Genomic DNA, 18,579 nt, shown 5'->3' with positions numbered 1-18,579 from the left:
GTCATCTACAAATATTAGAAGACAGAGGAATCTAGTTCAAATCAAAATAAATGTCATGAAGTCAAAAATGTCCTAAAGGACATAATAGAGTCTAAATATTTTTCATTACCGACAGTTTTTTCTGCCCAAACTACTAGATCTCTAAAAAATATATTGCAGGTGTTTTACGGAGTTCCCGATGAAAAGAGATCTCAATTGTTTCTTATTTTCAAAAGAGATCTCAATTGTTTCTCAGGTTTCTCATTTTTAAAAGAGAAACCTGAAATTTTCCTTGCTTTTCCAAAAAATTAAAATTGGGTTATATATGCGTGAGGTTTATTTTCCTTCAGGCAAATTTCTTTTTTAGGTCACGCATCGTAGTAGAGAACGAGAAACATGATTTTGTTCATCAAAAAATGAAATTTAGTTCAATTATAAAAATTGGTTCGAAAGCAAAACAAAAAGAAGATGCCTTGTAAATATTTAAAAATCCAAACCATTAAATAATAGCAGTTTTTGTTTAATTTTCGCGAGCACTTCTATTGCTTCCTTTTATCCATTTTAAGTTTTCATTATCTGTTTGTCACAAAAATTTTGCTTTAGCCATCGCAAACACATTTCATAGGACGTGGAAAATCGAAATATTATGCAGTCAAAAAATTGTTAAAGAAAAATAAACTGATTATTTAAGTTTGCTTTTTCTTTTTCAATAAAAAACTCAAGGTACTTAATCTAATGTAAAACGCAGTAAAAAATGCGAAAAATTTTCAATTTCAAACAAATTCTTTGCTTTGTCACCAAAGAAATTGAACGTTGAAAATTGAACGGAAAAAGATATCTGTCTTTAATTTACATTGTTCGGAATTAGACATTGATCAAAAATAGGACGACAAACGATTTGAAATTGTCTTGAAACACATATTTTACAAGAGAGACAAGACTTGACAATCAACAACCAATTTTTGACGATTGATTGATATTCGTTGAAATTTTTTGACAACTTTTTCTCAACTGGATCTTGAGTTTAACTATTTGATATATTTTCCATAAGTTGAGCATATTTTCAATGAGCTAAAATATAGATGAAAAAAATAGGTCGTTAATTTGATTGTTAATTTTAGCATGTTAACTGATCCGTTCGCTTCTTTTTTGCAAAATACTTTCTGGGTTTGCTTAAAATAATTTTTCTTTGCAATTGATTGCTCTAGCTGCACTTCAGTTTTGCGATGAAAGGCTTTATGCTACCAAATAATTGACATTGTATGCAACTTAATATCTTCTAAGTCATACCGGAATCAAGGCCGAGATTTTTTTCAGTTTTTATTTTAGTATTTACTATTTGTTCAATATAGGAGCTTAGATTTATTCGGCTGGTTGTTATAATTTTAGCAGCTATAAATTATTATGGAGTAATATTCTACTAGATGCTTAAAAAGATTTTTTATCACTGAAAAACTGCTATAAAGGAACTATCAAATGAGGAATATTCTTAAAATTTGCTGAAAAATGTAATTTTGGCTGCATTGTATTACATCAACGCAGGGTAGTCAACATCGAAAAGTTATCTAGATTTTCGCTCCAACACAAGAGCGAAATTAAACCACCAATCAACCTTCGAGTAAATAGGGAAAAACCATGATTGCACTGGCTTTTTTTTATCACACAACCATAATAACCCGGGTCGAGGTCTCACCGCCATTCAACGCAAAATTATGTAAGATAAGCGGTGAATGCGTTGAAATTACATAAGTCAGGCGGTGAATATGGTGAAAAAATCTTTATAGCCTAGTAGCGGTTAAATTACATAATTTCACCGCTGAATTTAGCGGTGAAATTACATAAATTTACCGCTTTGAAAAAAATTGTCCAAAATATGTAAGATAAGCGGTGGATGCGATGAAACTACATAAACTCAACGCTTAACTTAGCGTTGAACTTACATAATTTCACCGCTTAGAATACGCTTCGAAATGTCTTTTGTTCAACGAAGTTAAGATACCTTTATTAAGAGCGGACGGAAAGTTCACCCACAAATATTCATGTTTTTGAAACTTTTTTTAAGTGTTGTATTTATGTAATTTCACCACTGGAGTAAGCGGTGAACTTACATATTTTCACCGCATTCACCACATTCACCGCTAAAATTTGTAACTTCACCGCTCATCTTACAAAAGTTCAACGCGTATGTTTTACATAAGGAGATTGAATTTGATTTAAACTCAAAACAAATATACGCGCTTTTAGTGAGAAGTTGCGCAGTGGAGGAAGAAGTGGCTGCTTTGCAGTAGGTGAGAGGTTCGAATCTGAGCAAGGACGGTAAAGTGTAGTAAGCAGTGAAATGTGGTGAATTTTTGTAAGTTCACCGCTTACTCCAGCGGTGAACTTATATAATTTCACCGCATTTCACCGCAAAATTATGTACAAAATTTGCGGTGAAAAAATCAACTTTTCATCGCTTATCTTACATATTTCTCCAGTATTTTCTCGACCCGGGAACTTTATCGAGGCTGTATTTTTGCAATTTCAGAACTTTTTTAATCAATAATTTAGTAAGATTGAATTAATCAACTAATAATTATTGCGCTCATAAAAGTTCTCTTACATTTGTTGTTTTATTTGGTTTCAGATATGCAGTTAGCCAAAACAATAAAACTTCATTATCAACAAAAAATCATGCACTCTCAATTTCAACTCACAGAAAACACACTTGCGTTTTCCTTCATTTCTCTTCCTCAAGAACCTTTTCATAATTCGATGTTAGTTTCATTGATGTCTTTATACTAATGAGCATTTAATTTCTTTGTTAACTACGCAATTTTATCATTATTAATCAAGACAAAAAGTTGAAGACTTAAAATTCGAAAACAAACTGCAGCCCTAGTTGAGAAACGTTTAGTCTCAAACACGATAAATTGCAAGATTCTGTCCAGTTTACCCGAAAATGTACTAAATATGATCCGATTAAATTTCGAAAGCAGCTATAATAAAGAGAATCAGTTGATCAAATTCTGAACGCTGCTGATCCGCTTTGCAAAGATAACACCGTAAAGAAAGTAAACATACGAAATTTCTTGTTAAAATTTATCGCAATCGATCTTACACTTTGAGAACATAAGAGCTCGGTAATTGATAACTTTTAGAAACTGTCTTTACACTTCGTTTGTCCCAAACTGCAGGGCAGCTCATTTTCCCGATCTTTTTGGTTATCGATAATTCCGGACCCCGTACGTTCCCGGGTCGAGGTTAGGTGGTGAATTTTGGAAAGAAATGCGGTGAAATGCGGTGAAATGCGGTGAAAAAAAATAATTTTCACCGCGCATTTCTTATATTTTTTTGCGGTGAATGCGGTGAATCGCGATGAATTATTTATTTCCGTCGCGTTCTCAGTATTCTTACAAAAAAGAGTATTTCTAATAAACTTAAATAAGATTGACTATACGTTGGAAAGCGAATGCGGTGAATTTTTGTAAGAAATGCGGTGAAATGCGGTGAATTATTTATTTTCACCGCATTCACCGCAATCACCGCATTTCGTACAATAATTCACCACATTCTACGCATTTCTTACCAAAACTTGCCCAAAAACCTCGACCCGGGTTGTAAAACCCTCCTTCACAAACACACACCACACACACACACCCACACACGCGCACACACACACACATACGCACACAAAATTCACACACACACAATTACAAAACACACACAAAACACACAAGCAAAAACGCACACACACGCACGCACACACAAACAAACACAAAAAACACGCACACATAAACACATACACGCACACAAATTAACACACAAACAAACAAACACACACAAAAAAAACACACACACACAGACACACACATAACACACACACACACACACACACACACACACACACGCGCACAAGCATACACACACATACAAACACGCGCGCAAACACACCCATACACACACAGACACATACATACACACAAATTAACACACACACAAAAACACACACACACAAAACACACACGCACAGACACACACATAACACACAAATCACGCACACATACACACATATACATAAATACACACACACACACAAACACAAAACACACAAACATGCACACACACACACAAAAACCCACACGCACGCACAAAAACACCAACAAACACAAACAACACACACACATACACACATACACACACATACACACACAAGCACGCACAAAGGGACACATACATATGCACACACACACCAACGCACACACACATACACACGCACTTACACACAAACACACAAATCGCACACACAAAAACAAACAAAATACAAAAAACACGCACACATACACACACACAAGACACACAAAACAACACACACAAACACACACATTACACACAGATGCACACACACAAAAGACACACACACACAAACACACACACACATAACACATACATCAAACACACATACACACACATACATACATACACACACGCGCGCACACACATACAAACAATACGCCCTTACTCACACTCACATACACACACACCCACCCACCCAAACACACACACACTCACGCACACGCATACACACACAAAATTCACACACACACAAAAATAAAACACACACAAAACACACAAACAAAAACGCACACACACGCACGCACACACAAACAAACACAAAAAACACGCACACATAAACACATACACGCACACGCACGCACACACACACACGCACAAGCACACACGCGCATACAAACACGCGCGGAAACACAGCCATACACACACAGACACATACATACACACAAATTAACACACACACAAACAAACACACACACACAAAAAACACACACACAGACACACACATAACACACACACACACGCGCGAACAAGCATACACACATACAAACACGCGCGCAAACACACCCATACACACACAGACATATACATACACACAAATTAACACACACACAAAAACACACAGAAAAAACACACACGCACAGACACACACATAACACACAAATCACGCACACATACACACATATACATAAATACACACACACACAAACACAAAACACACAAAAATGCACACACACACAAAAACCCACACGCACGCACATAAACACCAACAAAAACAAACAACACACACACACACACACATACACACACAAGCGCGCACAAAGAGACACATACATATGCACACACACACCAACGCACACACACATACACACGCACTTACACACAAACACACAAGTCGCACACACAAAAACAAACAACATACAAAAAACACGCACACATACACACACAAGATACACAAAACAACCCACACAAACACACATATTACACACAGATGCACACACACAAAAGACACACACACACACAAACACACACACATAACACATACATCAAACACACATACACACACATACATACATACACACACGCGCACACACATACAAAAAATACGCCCTTACTCACACTCACATACACACACACCCACCCACCCATACACACACACACTCACGCACACGCATACACACACATTAACACACATATAGACACACGCAACGCACGCACATACACAAAAGGCAAACACAAAAACAATTAACTTAAAAAACACACACAAAAACACAAACAACCACAGAACACACAAAAAGCACGCATAAACATACACCCAAACAGAGCACAAGACAAACACCCAACACACATAAACAAGCACACATAAAAACAAACACACAATACACACACAGAGGACACACACAAACACAAACACTCACACATAACAAGCACATCACACACATACATAGACAGACACGCACAAGCACAGACACAAATACAAACATAAACCCTAAACATACGAAATTCCTTGTTAAAATTTATCGCAATTGATCTTAACCCTTCAGAACATAAAAGTTCGGTAATTGATAACTTTTAGAAATTGTCTTTACAGTTTGCTTGTCCCAAACTGCAGGGCAGCTCATTTTCCCGATCTTTTTGGTTATTGATAATTCCGGACCCCGTACGTTGTAAAACCTTCCTCCACAACCACACACCACAAACACATATACTCACACATACACCTACACACACAAAACTCGCACACACACACAAAAACAAATTACACACAAAACACACAAACAAGCACACACACACACACAAACGCACACACACGCACACACACACAAACACAAACAACACACACAAAAACACACTCGCGCGCACACACATACGCACACATAGAAACATACACACACACAAACACACGCAAACACACATACACAACCACAAACACACACAAACACAAAACACACACACAAAAACAAACAACATACAAAAAACAAGCACACATACATAAACTCACACAAAACACACAAAAAAGACACACACACAAAGAAACACCCACACATAACACAACACACACAACACACACAAACAAGCACACACAGACACACACGTACGCACACAAACATATATACACGCACGCACAAACACATACACACACAAACGCGTACACACTCACATACACAAACACCCACACACACACGCACACACACATACACATACACACACTGGCAAGCGCGGCCATACACATACATAGACACATTCATACATACACGCACGCACATACACACGCATGCACACACACATATATACACGCCCGCACAAACGCACACAAGAAGAAACAAAAAACACCCACAGGCTTACCCAAAAGAAAACAGAACACACAAAAAAACAAACACAATCGAACACCAACACACAGCACAAGACAAACACACAACACACACAAACAAGCACACGCATAAACACACACAATACACACACAAAGGACACACACTTGCACAAAAACACCATTAATTCCTCATGCACAGACACTTTAGCACTAGAAAACGCTCAGCACACACTGCACAAAGAACACATAAACGCAAATGCACCAACACACTCAAACACAAACACATATAAAAACACAACTAAACAGCTACACAAAACGCACACACCCATAAACACATAACACATGCAAAATACATACGCACGCACACTCACACACACACACACTCACACACAAACAGACATGCACGCACACACATACAAACACACTCACACATACACGAAAACACGCAATCGCACACACAAAAACTCACACAAATTACAAACAAACAAGCACACACACACACACGAACGCTTACACACACGCACACACACATAAACACACATACACACACATGCACACGCACGCACACCTACAAACGCACGCACACACGCAAACAAACACTTACACGCGCACACGCACATCCACTTGCGCGCAAACACACACATATACACAAGTATATATACATACACACACACTTGCCCAGACACACTCACACACATAACTACAAACACACACGCAAACATGCACACACGCGCACCAAAAATTTACTTACTTGCATACGCAAATGCACACACTATAGCAATGAAAAATAGATAACACATATCACACAAAACAAACATAAACACAAACACACACACAAACGAACACCCACACACAGCACAAGACAAACACACAACACACACAATCAAGCACACACACAAAACACACACAGACACACTTAACAACAAACACCAAATACTACTCAAACACACAAACCCTTACACATACAACACATAGCACACACACCACAAAAAACACATACACAAACCACACACACAGACACACACACACACACACCAACACACACACACGCACACACACAAACACACACACGCACACACACACAGGAAAACGTGCACACACATACACCAGAACACACACAAAACACACACAGATCAGCACGCACACACGGGCACACTCACAAACACATACACACAAACGCACACAAACACACACAATACAAACACATGCATACGCACGCACACATACACATACACACACACGCTCACACAAACACTTGCGCGCACACACACACACACATACACACACATACACATACATATAGACACACACACCTTTGCCCACACACATAAACACACACGCATACATGCACGCATGCACACACACTAACACACAAACAGACATGCACGCACACACATACCAACACACTCACACATATACGAAAACATGCAATCGCACACACAAAAACTCACACAAAACACAAACAAACAAGCACACACACACACACACACGAACGCTAACACACACGCACACACAAATATACACACATACACACACATGCACACCCACGCACACCTACAAACGCACGCACACACGCAAACAAACACTTACACGCGCACACGCACATCCACTTGCGCGCAAACACACACATATACACAAATATATATATATATATATATACATACACACACACTTGCCCAGACACACTCACACACATAACTACAAACACACACGCAAACATGCACACACGCACACACACACACACACATACACACACGCACACACATATACAGACACACAAAACGCAATTTCAAAATCAAATAAAACACAAAAACCACAAATACAAACACACACAAAGCACACAAAGAAAACAAACACAAACAAAAAGCCACACACATACACACATACACACACATACACACACAAGCGCGCACAAAGAGACACATACATATGCACACACACACCAACGCACACACACATACACACGCACTTACACACAAACACACAAATCGCACACACAAAAACAAACAACATACAAAAAACACGCACACATACACAAACACACACAAGACACACAAAACAACACACACAAACAAACACCCACACACAACACAACGCACACAACACACACAAACGAGCACACACACACACACACAATCACACACATTACACACACATGCACACACAAAAGAGCACACACACACACACAAACACACACACATTACACACACATGCACACACACAAAAGACACACAAACACACAAACACACACACATAACACATACATCAAACACACATACACACACATACATACATACATACACACACGCGCGCTTACACATACAAACAATACGCCCACACTCACACTCACATACACACACACCCACCCACCCACACACACACACACACTCACGCACACGCATACACACACACACATTAACACACACACACGCGCGCACACACGCAAACATACACACATATAGACGCACGCAACGCTCGCACACATACACAAAAGGCAAACACAAAAACAATTAACTTAAAAAACACACACAAATACACAAACACCCACAGAACACACAAAAAGCAAGCACAAACATACACCCAAACAGAGCACAAGACAAACACACAACACACATAAACAAGCACACATAAAAACACACACACAATACACACACAGAGGACACACACAAAGACAAACACTCACACATAACAAGCACATCACACACATACATAGACAGACACGCACAAGCACAGACACATATACAAACATAAACCCTAAACATACGAAATTCCTTGTTAAAATTTATCGCAATTGATCTTAACCCTTCAGAACATAAAAGTTCGGTAATTGATAACTTTTAGAAATTGTCTTTACAGTTTGCTTGTCCCAAGCTGCAGGGCAGCTCATTTTCCCGATCTTTTTGATTATTGATAATTCCGGACCCCGTACGTTGTAAAACCCTCCTCCACAACCACACACCACAAACACATATACTCACACATACACCTACACACACAAAACTCGCACACACACACAAAAACAAATTACACACAAAACACACAAACAAGCACACACACACACACACACACACACACACACAAACACAAACAACAGACACAAATACACACACGCACACAAACACGCACGCACACACACAAATACACACTCGCGCGGACACACATACACACACATAGACACATACACACACAAACAAACGCACACACACATACACAACCACAAACACACACACACACAAAACACACACACAAAAACAAACAACATACAAAAAACAAGCACACATACACAAACTCACACAAAACACACAAAAAACACACACACACAAAGAAACACCCACACATAACACAACACACACAACACACAAACAAGCACACTCACAAACACACACAATACACACACAAAGGACACACACTCATACACACTTGCACAAAAACACCAAAAATTCCTCATGCACAGACACTTTAGCACCAGAAAACGCTCAGCACACACTGCACAAAGAACACATAAACGCAAATGCACCAACACACTCAAACACAAACACATATAAAAACACAACTAAACAGCTACACAAAACGCACACACCCATAAACACATAACACATGCAAAATACATACGCACGCACACTCACACACACACACACTCACACACAAACAGACATGCACGCACACACATACAAACACACTCACACATACACGAAAACACGCAATCGCACACACAAAAACTCACACAAATTACAAACAAACAAGCACACACACACACACGAACGCTTACACACACGCACACACACATAAACACACATACACACACATGCACACGCACGCACACCTACAAACGCACGCACACACGCAAACAAACACTTACACGCGCACACGCACATCCACTTGCGCGCAAACACACACATATACACAAGTATATATACATACACACACACTTGCCCAGACACACTCACACACATAACTACAAACACACACGCAAACATGCACACACGCGCGCACACACACACACACACACATACACACACGCACACACATATACAGACACACAAAACGCAATTTCAAAATCAAACAAAACACAAAAACCACAAATACAAACACACACAAAGCACACAAAGAAAACAAACACAAACAAAAAGCCACACACAACTCAACACATACATAACACACACAGCACATAAGCACACGCACACACAAAAGGACGCACACACAAAGACACACAACACACAAAAAACTACACAAAACACTTACACATACACAAACACACATAAAAAACACACACACACACACAAAACACACGCACGCAAACACAGACAAACACATAACACACAAAGCGAACTCACACACACGCACACAAGCACACACAACACAAATAAAAACACACAAGCACACCTATACACAAACATCAAAAGACACTCACGCATACAAACACACGATATAGCACTAAAAAACGCACGACACACACTGCCTAAAACACACACCAAATGCACACACACAAACACAAACACTCCATCACAAAGACACATAAAAAACAACTAAAAAACTACACGAAACACAAACGCACACACACACACACACTCACACACACATGCACACACACATACACGCACACACGCACGCCCGCACTCACACACACAAATGTACACAAAACACACAAAGAAAAAACATAAACAAACACTCACTCAAGCAAACACACACAACACACACGCACACAAAAACACACACAGACACAGACACACACACATAACACATACAGAACACAGACACACAAAAACACAGTTACACTCAAACCCCAGAAAACATAAACACACACACTATAGCACTAAAAAACGAAAAACACACACTTCACAAAACACATATACACGCAAATGCACACACACACACACACACATTGAAACACAAACACAAACATTCAAACACAAACACACATAAAAACACAACTAGGCAACTACACAAAATGCACGAACACACACACACCCTCACACGCACACAAAAACACACTTGCAAACAAACACCAAAAAGTACTCAAGCACATAAACACTTACAGACACACTATAGAACAGTCATTACACACACACACCACACATAACACATATATACAAACACACACACACACACACACACACAAACACACACACACACACACACACACACAGACAGACACACAAACACATACACACAAACACATACACACAAACAACACATAAGGAAAGCAAGCGCGCACAAACACAGACACCCACCCCACACACACAAACGCACACGCACATAGACACACACACACACACACACACAAACTTACACTCACGCACAACACACAAAAAACAAACAACACACACGCAGCACACACACACGCACACAAAGCTTTTGTGCTCGCACACACACACATAACACACGCAAGTACACACACACACGCACACACACACAACCGCACACACACACAACAACAATTGCGCGCACACACACAGTCACACACACAACACACGCGCGCAACACACACATACAATACACACGCACACACAAACGCACAAACGCATATATATATATATATATATATATATATATATATACATATATATATATATATATATATGTATATATATATATATATATATATATATATATATATATATATATATTACTGGTTTAAAAACTATTTTTAAAACACCAGCAAATCACTAACTGATGTTATAGCACATGCTAGCAACTTAAAAAGATTTAAGTTTTTAGGCCAGGATGATGAAGTCAAGCTTTTTATTCCGCTTTATTCTTCTTGTAAGTATTAACTTCGCGTTGGGCCTGATACATGTGACTCCACAAGAGATGATCGTTGATGAAGGAGAAACGGCTATTTTCACTTGTTGCTGCAACCATACATCGAAAATCAAAATGCATCTTTATTTCAACGGACAGCTGGTTGAAACGTATTCTGAGAAGCCACGCGGCAGTGACACAAAAAACGGTTTGTTCGCGTGAAAACAAATCTTTAATGGTACCTTACTGCTTCATATATTATTACAATTTATCTCCTTTTTTCCCCGCGGGTAGGAGTATCGATTCTCTCTTTTGAGCTGCACTAAGTTTAACATCCAGTGGAGCCGCAAAAGGCTCCCCGGGTCGAGGTACCCCGGGTCGAGGTGTCACCGCCATTCAACGCAAAATTATGTAAGATAAGCGGTGAATGCGGAAAATTTTACAAGATAAGCGGTGAATGCGGTGAAAAAACCTTTATCGCCTGGTAGCGGTGAATTACATAATTTCACCGCTGAATTTAGCGGTGAAATTAGATAAATTCACCGCTTAACTTAGTGATGAACTTACATAAATTACCGCTGAGAAAAAAGTGTAAAAAATTGTGTGAGATCAGCAGTGAATGCAATGAAATTACACAAATTTACCGCTTAACTTAGTGGTGAAAAAAATAAATTCTCCGCTTAGAAAACGCCTCGAATTGTCTTTTGTTCAACGAAGTTAAAATACATTTATTAAAAGACGCTCGGAAAATTTACACACGAATAACCATACCGCTTACTCTAGCAGTGAACTTATATAGTTTAGCTGCTTTTCAAAGCAAACATATTCGCGAAACTTGCTGTGAAAAAACCAACTTTTCACCACTTATCCTACAAATTTTACCATTTTTTTCCCGACCCGGTACTGCTACAAAATTTTGTTGTCATGGAATTTCAGTATTCACCAATAACCGACTAAGTTCTAGAAATACATTTGAGAATCTGCTCTACATCTGAGTGTTTCATTGCAAAAAAGCATTAAGATTGCTAATAATTCATGCTCTCGACAAGCTACAAAAAAAATTCTTGCCTGCTTTCAAGTTACAAAAGCTCTAACGTTCTCTTAATCTTTAAAAGAACACCAATTTGCGCATCAAAATTCAAATAAAAATCTAAAAATGCAATTTTTATGTGTACTTGATGATGAAAAGGTTAGTCGGAAATTTAAAAAAACGCTAGAATTTTATAGAACATCGGCAATACTATCTAAATTTCAATATCTAATTGTTCCGACTCAATATATTGAGGGAGGAAATATACACACGCACAAATACACACACATACACACACATGCACACAGATACACACATAAGCACATACACACATAAAAACACACACAATCACACACACACACACACACATACGCACACGTATATACACACACGCATACACACAAACGCCCACACACATACAAACTCACACATACACACTCTGACGCACACAAACACACGCACAAATACACACACATGCACACACATACACACACACGCACACACGCACACACAAAACACACGCACAGACACACACACACATACGCAAACACACATATACACATACACACACGCGCGCACACACACACACACACACGAAAACGTGCACACACACATACAAACACACACACACACGCACACACACATTCACAGACACACAAATACACACAAACACACATATACACAAATACAAACATACACACACACATACAAACACACACGCACGCACACACATACACAAATACACACATACATACATACATACATACATATACGCGCAAAAACACACGCACACAAAAACACACGCATAGAAACACATACGCACACACCCACAAACACACGCACTTATACACACACAAACACACACGCGCGCACACTTACACAAACACAGACACATACATTAACACACATACACACTTAAACACACACATTCACACACATACGGACACACACATATACACGCACACGCACACACACACAAATGCGCACACACACACATACACACATACGCATACACACAAGCAAACGCACGCACACAAACATGCACACACACACACATACACAAACACAAACGCATGCACACACGCACGCACACACACACAAACACACACACATACACACATACACGCGCTCACACACACGTACACACGCACGCACACAAACAAAACTCACACACACAAAACACACACGCAGAACACATACAAACACGCACAAAGACGCACACACAGACACAGACACCCACAAAACAATTACAGACCACACACAAAAAACGCACATCAGTAGTAATAGGGTGAGCAAGTCTCCCGGGGGGGGGGGGTGTAGACCCCATGTATTAAGATAGGGTATAGGAGTAATTTTTGAGAGAGGGTCTACACTAATGTATTAAGATTGGGTATAGAATCTAGGGGCACCTACATGTATTAAGATAGGGTATAGGCTCCATGTATAAAGATTAGGCTCCATGTATTAAGATTAGGAATAGAATCTCCATGTATTAAGATTGAGAATAGAATCTCCATGTATTAATATTAGTTATAGCCGTCGACATGTAATAAAATTAGTTATAGCCGGCGACATGTATTAAGATTAGTTATAGCCGCGGACATGAATTAAGATTAGTTATAGCCGTTGACATGTATTAAGATTAGGAATAGGGTATTTTTTGCAGAATTTTTGCAGATTTTTTTGCAAAGTTTTTCTGTTTTGGTTAATATTACGTCATAGTAGCTGCTCGGGGTCAATAAATGGCTAGTAATGATCGGTGCTTACTGGATTAGTTTAATAGGATCCCCACCATTAGGGGGTTTTCAGGGTATTTTTGCAGAATTTTTGCAGTTTTTGCAGAATTTTTGCAGAATTCTTGCAAAATTTTGCCTCCTTTTTGCTTTTCAAGCTAGGTTTTGATCAAATTCTTGATTCTGATCGGTTGAAAATACCAGTTTAAAAAATCAAATGAGTTGAAACAAGGCAAAAGCACACACAGATTAAGCAATTAGCAAAAATACAATATAAAAACAAATAAAGTAATCAACAAATTAAAAGTTGACTAGTACTATACAACTTTCGTCAGAGTGGACAGTTTGCTATGTGGTGCAGCTTTTTAGCATAAAAATACAATAAAAAGCCCAAATTTGCGCAAAAATGATGTCAAACAGCATAAAATCTGCTAAACCGAATCAAATTTTACAAAAATTTTACTGAAAACTGAAGTCAAAAATTCACAATTTAACCTAGATGTATTAAGATTATGTATAGCCGCCATGTATTAAGATTAGGTATAGCCACCACCATGTATTAAGAATAGTTATAGCTGTCGACATGTGTTAAGATTAGTTATAGCCGCTGACATGTTTTAAGATTAGTTATAGCCGTTGACATGTATTAAGATTAGGAATAGGGTATTTTTTGGAGAAATTTTGCAGAATTCTTTTGCAAAATTTTTCTGTTTCGGTTATAATTACGTCATAGCAGCTGCTCGATGTCAATAGATTGGCTAGTAACGATCGGTGCTTACTAGATTAGCTTATTAGGCTCCGCACCATCAGGGGGTTTCCAGGGTACTTTTGCAGAATTTTTAGTTTTTGCAGAATTTTTGCAGACTTCTTGCAAAATTTTGCCTCCTTTTTGCTTTTCAAGCTAGGTTTTGATCAAATACTTGATTCTGATTGGTTAAAAAAACCAGCTAAAAAATCGAATGAGTTGAAACAAGGCAAAAGCACACACAGATTACGCATTTAGCAAAAACACAATATAAAAACAAATAAAATGATCAACAAATTAAAAGTTTACTAATACTATACAACTTTCGTCAGAGTGGACAGTTTGCTATGTGGTGCAGCTTTTTAGCATTAAAGTACAGTAAAAAGCTCAAAATTACGCAAAAATGATGTCAAACAGCATAAAATCTGCTAAACCAAATCAAATTTTACAAAAATTTTACTGAAAGCTGAAGTCAAAAATTCCCAATTTAACCTAGATGTATTAAGATTATGTATAGCCACCATGTATTAAGATTAAGTGTAGCCACCACCATGTATTAAGATTAGTTATAACCGTCGACATGTATTAAGATTAGTTATAGCCGCCGACATGTATTAAGATTAGTTATAGCCGTTGACATGTATTAAGATTAGGAATAGGGTATTTTTTGCAGAATTCCGCTGCAAAATTTTTCTGTTTTGGTTGATATTACGTCATAGTAGCTGCTCGGGGTCAATAATTTGGCTAGTAATGGTCTGTGCTTACCTGATTAGCTTATTAGGTTCCACACCATCAGGGGGTTTCCAGGGTATTTTTGCAGAATTTTTAGTTTTTGCAAAAATTTTGCAGACGTCTTGCAAAAATTTACCTCCTTTTTGCTTTTCAAGCAAGGTTTTGATCAAATACTTGATTCTGATTGGTTGAAAATACCAGTTTAAAAAATCAAATGAGTTGAAACAAGGCAAAAGCACACACAGATAACGCATTTAGCAAAAACACAATATAAAAACAAATAAAGTGATCAACAAATTAAAAGTTTACTAATACTATACAACTTTCGTCAGAGTGGACAGTTTGCTATGTGGTGCAACTTTTGCATTAAAATACAATAAAAAAACCAAAATTACGCAAAAATGATGTCAAACAGCATAAAATCTGCTAAATCGAATCAAATTTTTTAAAAATTTTACCGAAAACCGAAGTCAAAAATTCACATTTTAACCTAGATGTATTAAGAATGTGTATAGCCGCCATGTATTAAGATTAGGTATATCTTTTTGAGTGATGTACCTAATACCCCAGTCACTGTTCAACCAACCCAACTACCTGGTAGAATTGAGCGACAAAGAGGCTTCGGTAATGAAATTCGAACTTGCCAGAATTTGTTATTGAAAATCTTTTTGAATGATTTTTATGTTCAATTTTGTAAACTATTTTATATTTGTTCATAAAAATAAAAAAAATGTTGAATACTTTTTAGGTGTTTCGTACTAAATAAACATTTTCAATTATAAAATTTTTTAATTACTTTTTTCAAGTGTTTCAGAATAAAGATTAACACGAAAGGTTAGTTGATAATTTAGGTACTTCGTTATTATTAAAAACCTTGTGTATGACGAATTTAATTTTGATATTTAGAAAACTGTCCAATTTTTTTTTCGATAATTAACAAAAAATGTCGAGAAAAAAATTCGATTTTTAAGAAAAAATTATTGTTTCAAATCCGATTTTTAAGCTGCAAGAACAGATTCAAAACTTGTCATTTTAAAAATGATTAAAACTTTGGTTTTTTGTTTAAAATCATACCGTAAAACAAAGAAAAATGAGAAAAAAATTGCACTTTTTGTACGCACAATTTGGTAAAATTTTTGATTTTTAACGAAGAATCTGCGGTTCTATTTTTGACTTTTAACAAAAAATGTTGTTTGAAAATTCGACATTTAACAAACAAACTGAGTCCAATTTTCGACCTTTAGATTATACACTAGATTTGAAACGTTTTATTACAAACGCTTCATTACTTTCTAACTTCAAAGTACAACATGGGATTATCAATTATTCCATGACCATCTAGAAAACGATCAACAATTTTTATTAATTCACTCTCATACTTTGAGTTCTTAAGTGACTGAATTCGGTCGAAGAAGGACGATCTCAATGTTTGTGTGCTTGCATTTTTTTGCTCAGATCTCAGTAGATGTCTCTGGAACTTCTTTCTACTCAATCTCTTCTTGGACACGCTCGGTAGTTTTTCAACAAATTTGTTTTCCAAATTATGTTGTACCGCTCTTTTTAATTAAGTAAAAACAAGTCCTGCTTCGTCCATTGTGTAACCAAAAAACTGATGTTCATATGAAGTGTATAAGCAGTCCACTGTCTGATATTGAAAAGATAAATCATCCATTTTTGGAGTAATTCATTAATGGAAGATGAAATGAGAATTTTGTGATAAGAACAATTTTTCAAAGGACAAAAAGTGTAATTTTGAGACGCAACAGAGTATTCGTTAATAAACATTCCTTAACCGTTACGCAAATGAACAAAGCTTTCTCACAAAATTTTTTTAAAAGTTAGGTAAATTTTAAGACACATAACTGCTGCCATTCTGTAACCAAAATGATTTTGAAGTGATTCTTTTAAACTGCCGTATAAGGAAGTAACGCAATTCAGTTCAAATGCAACAAAAATTATATTTGAAAAATGACAC

At 37.5% G+C, this 18,579-nt stretch overlaps 1 protein-coding gene across 7 annotated transcripts in view; it reads left to right on the top strand.

Moving 5' to 3' along the window:
* Positions 1–18,579, top strand: part of LOC142339489 (Golgi apparatus protein 1-like) — a 443,079-nt gene that overhangs the window by 144,564 nt on the left and 279,936 nt on the right. The window lies entirely within an intron of this gene.

This window comes from Convolutriloba macropyga, chromosome 5 (assembly GCF_964194025.1).
Source record: "Convolutriloba macropyga chromosome 5, txConMacr16.3, whole genome shotgun sequence".
Classification (NCBI taxonomy): Eukaryota; Metazoa; Xenacoelomorpha; order Acoela; family Convolutidae; genus Convolutriloba; species Convolutriloba macropyga.
This window is presented reverse-complemented; position numbering and strand designations above follow the sequence as displayed.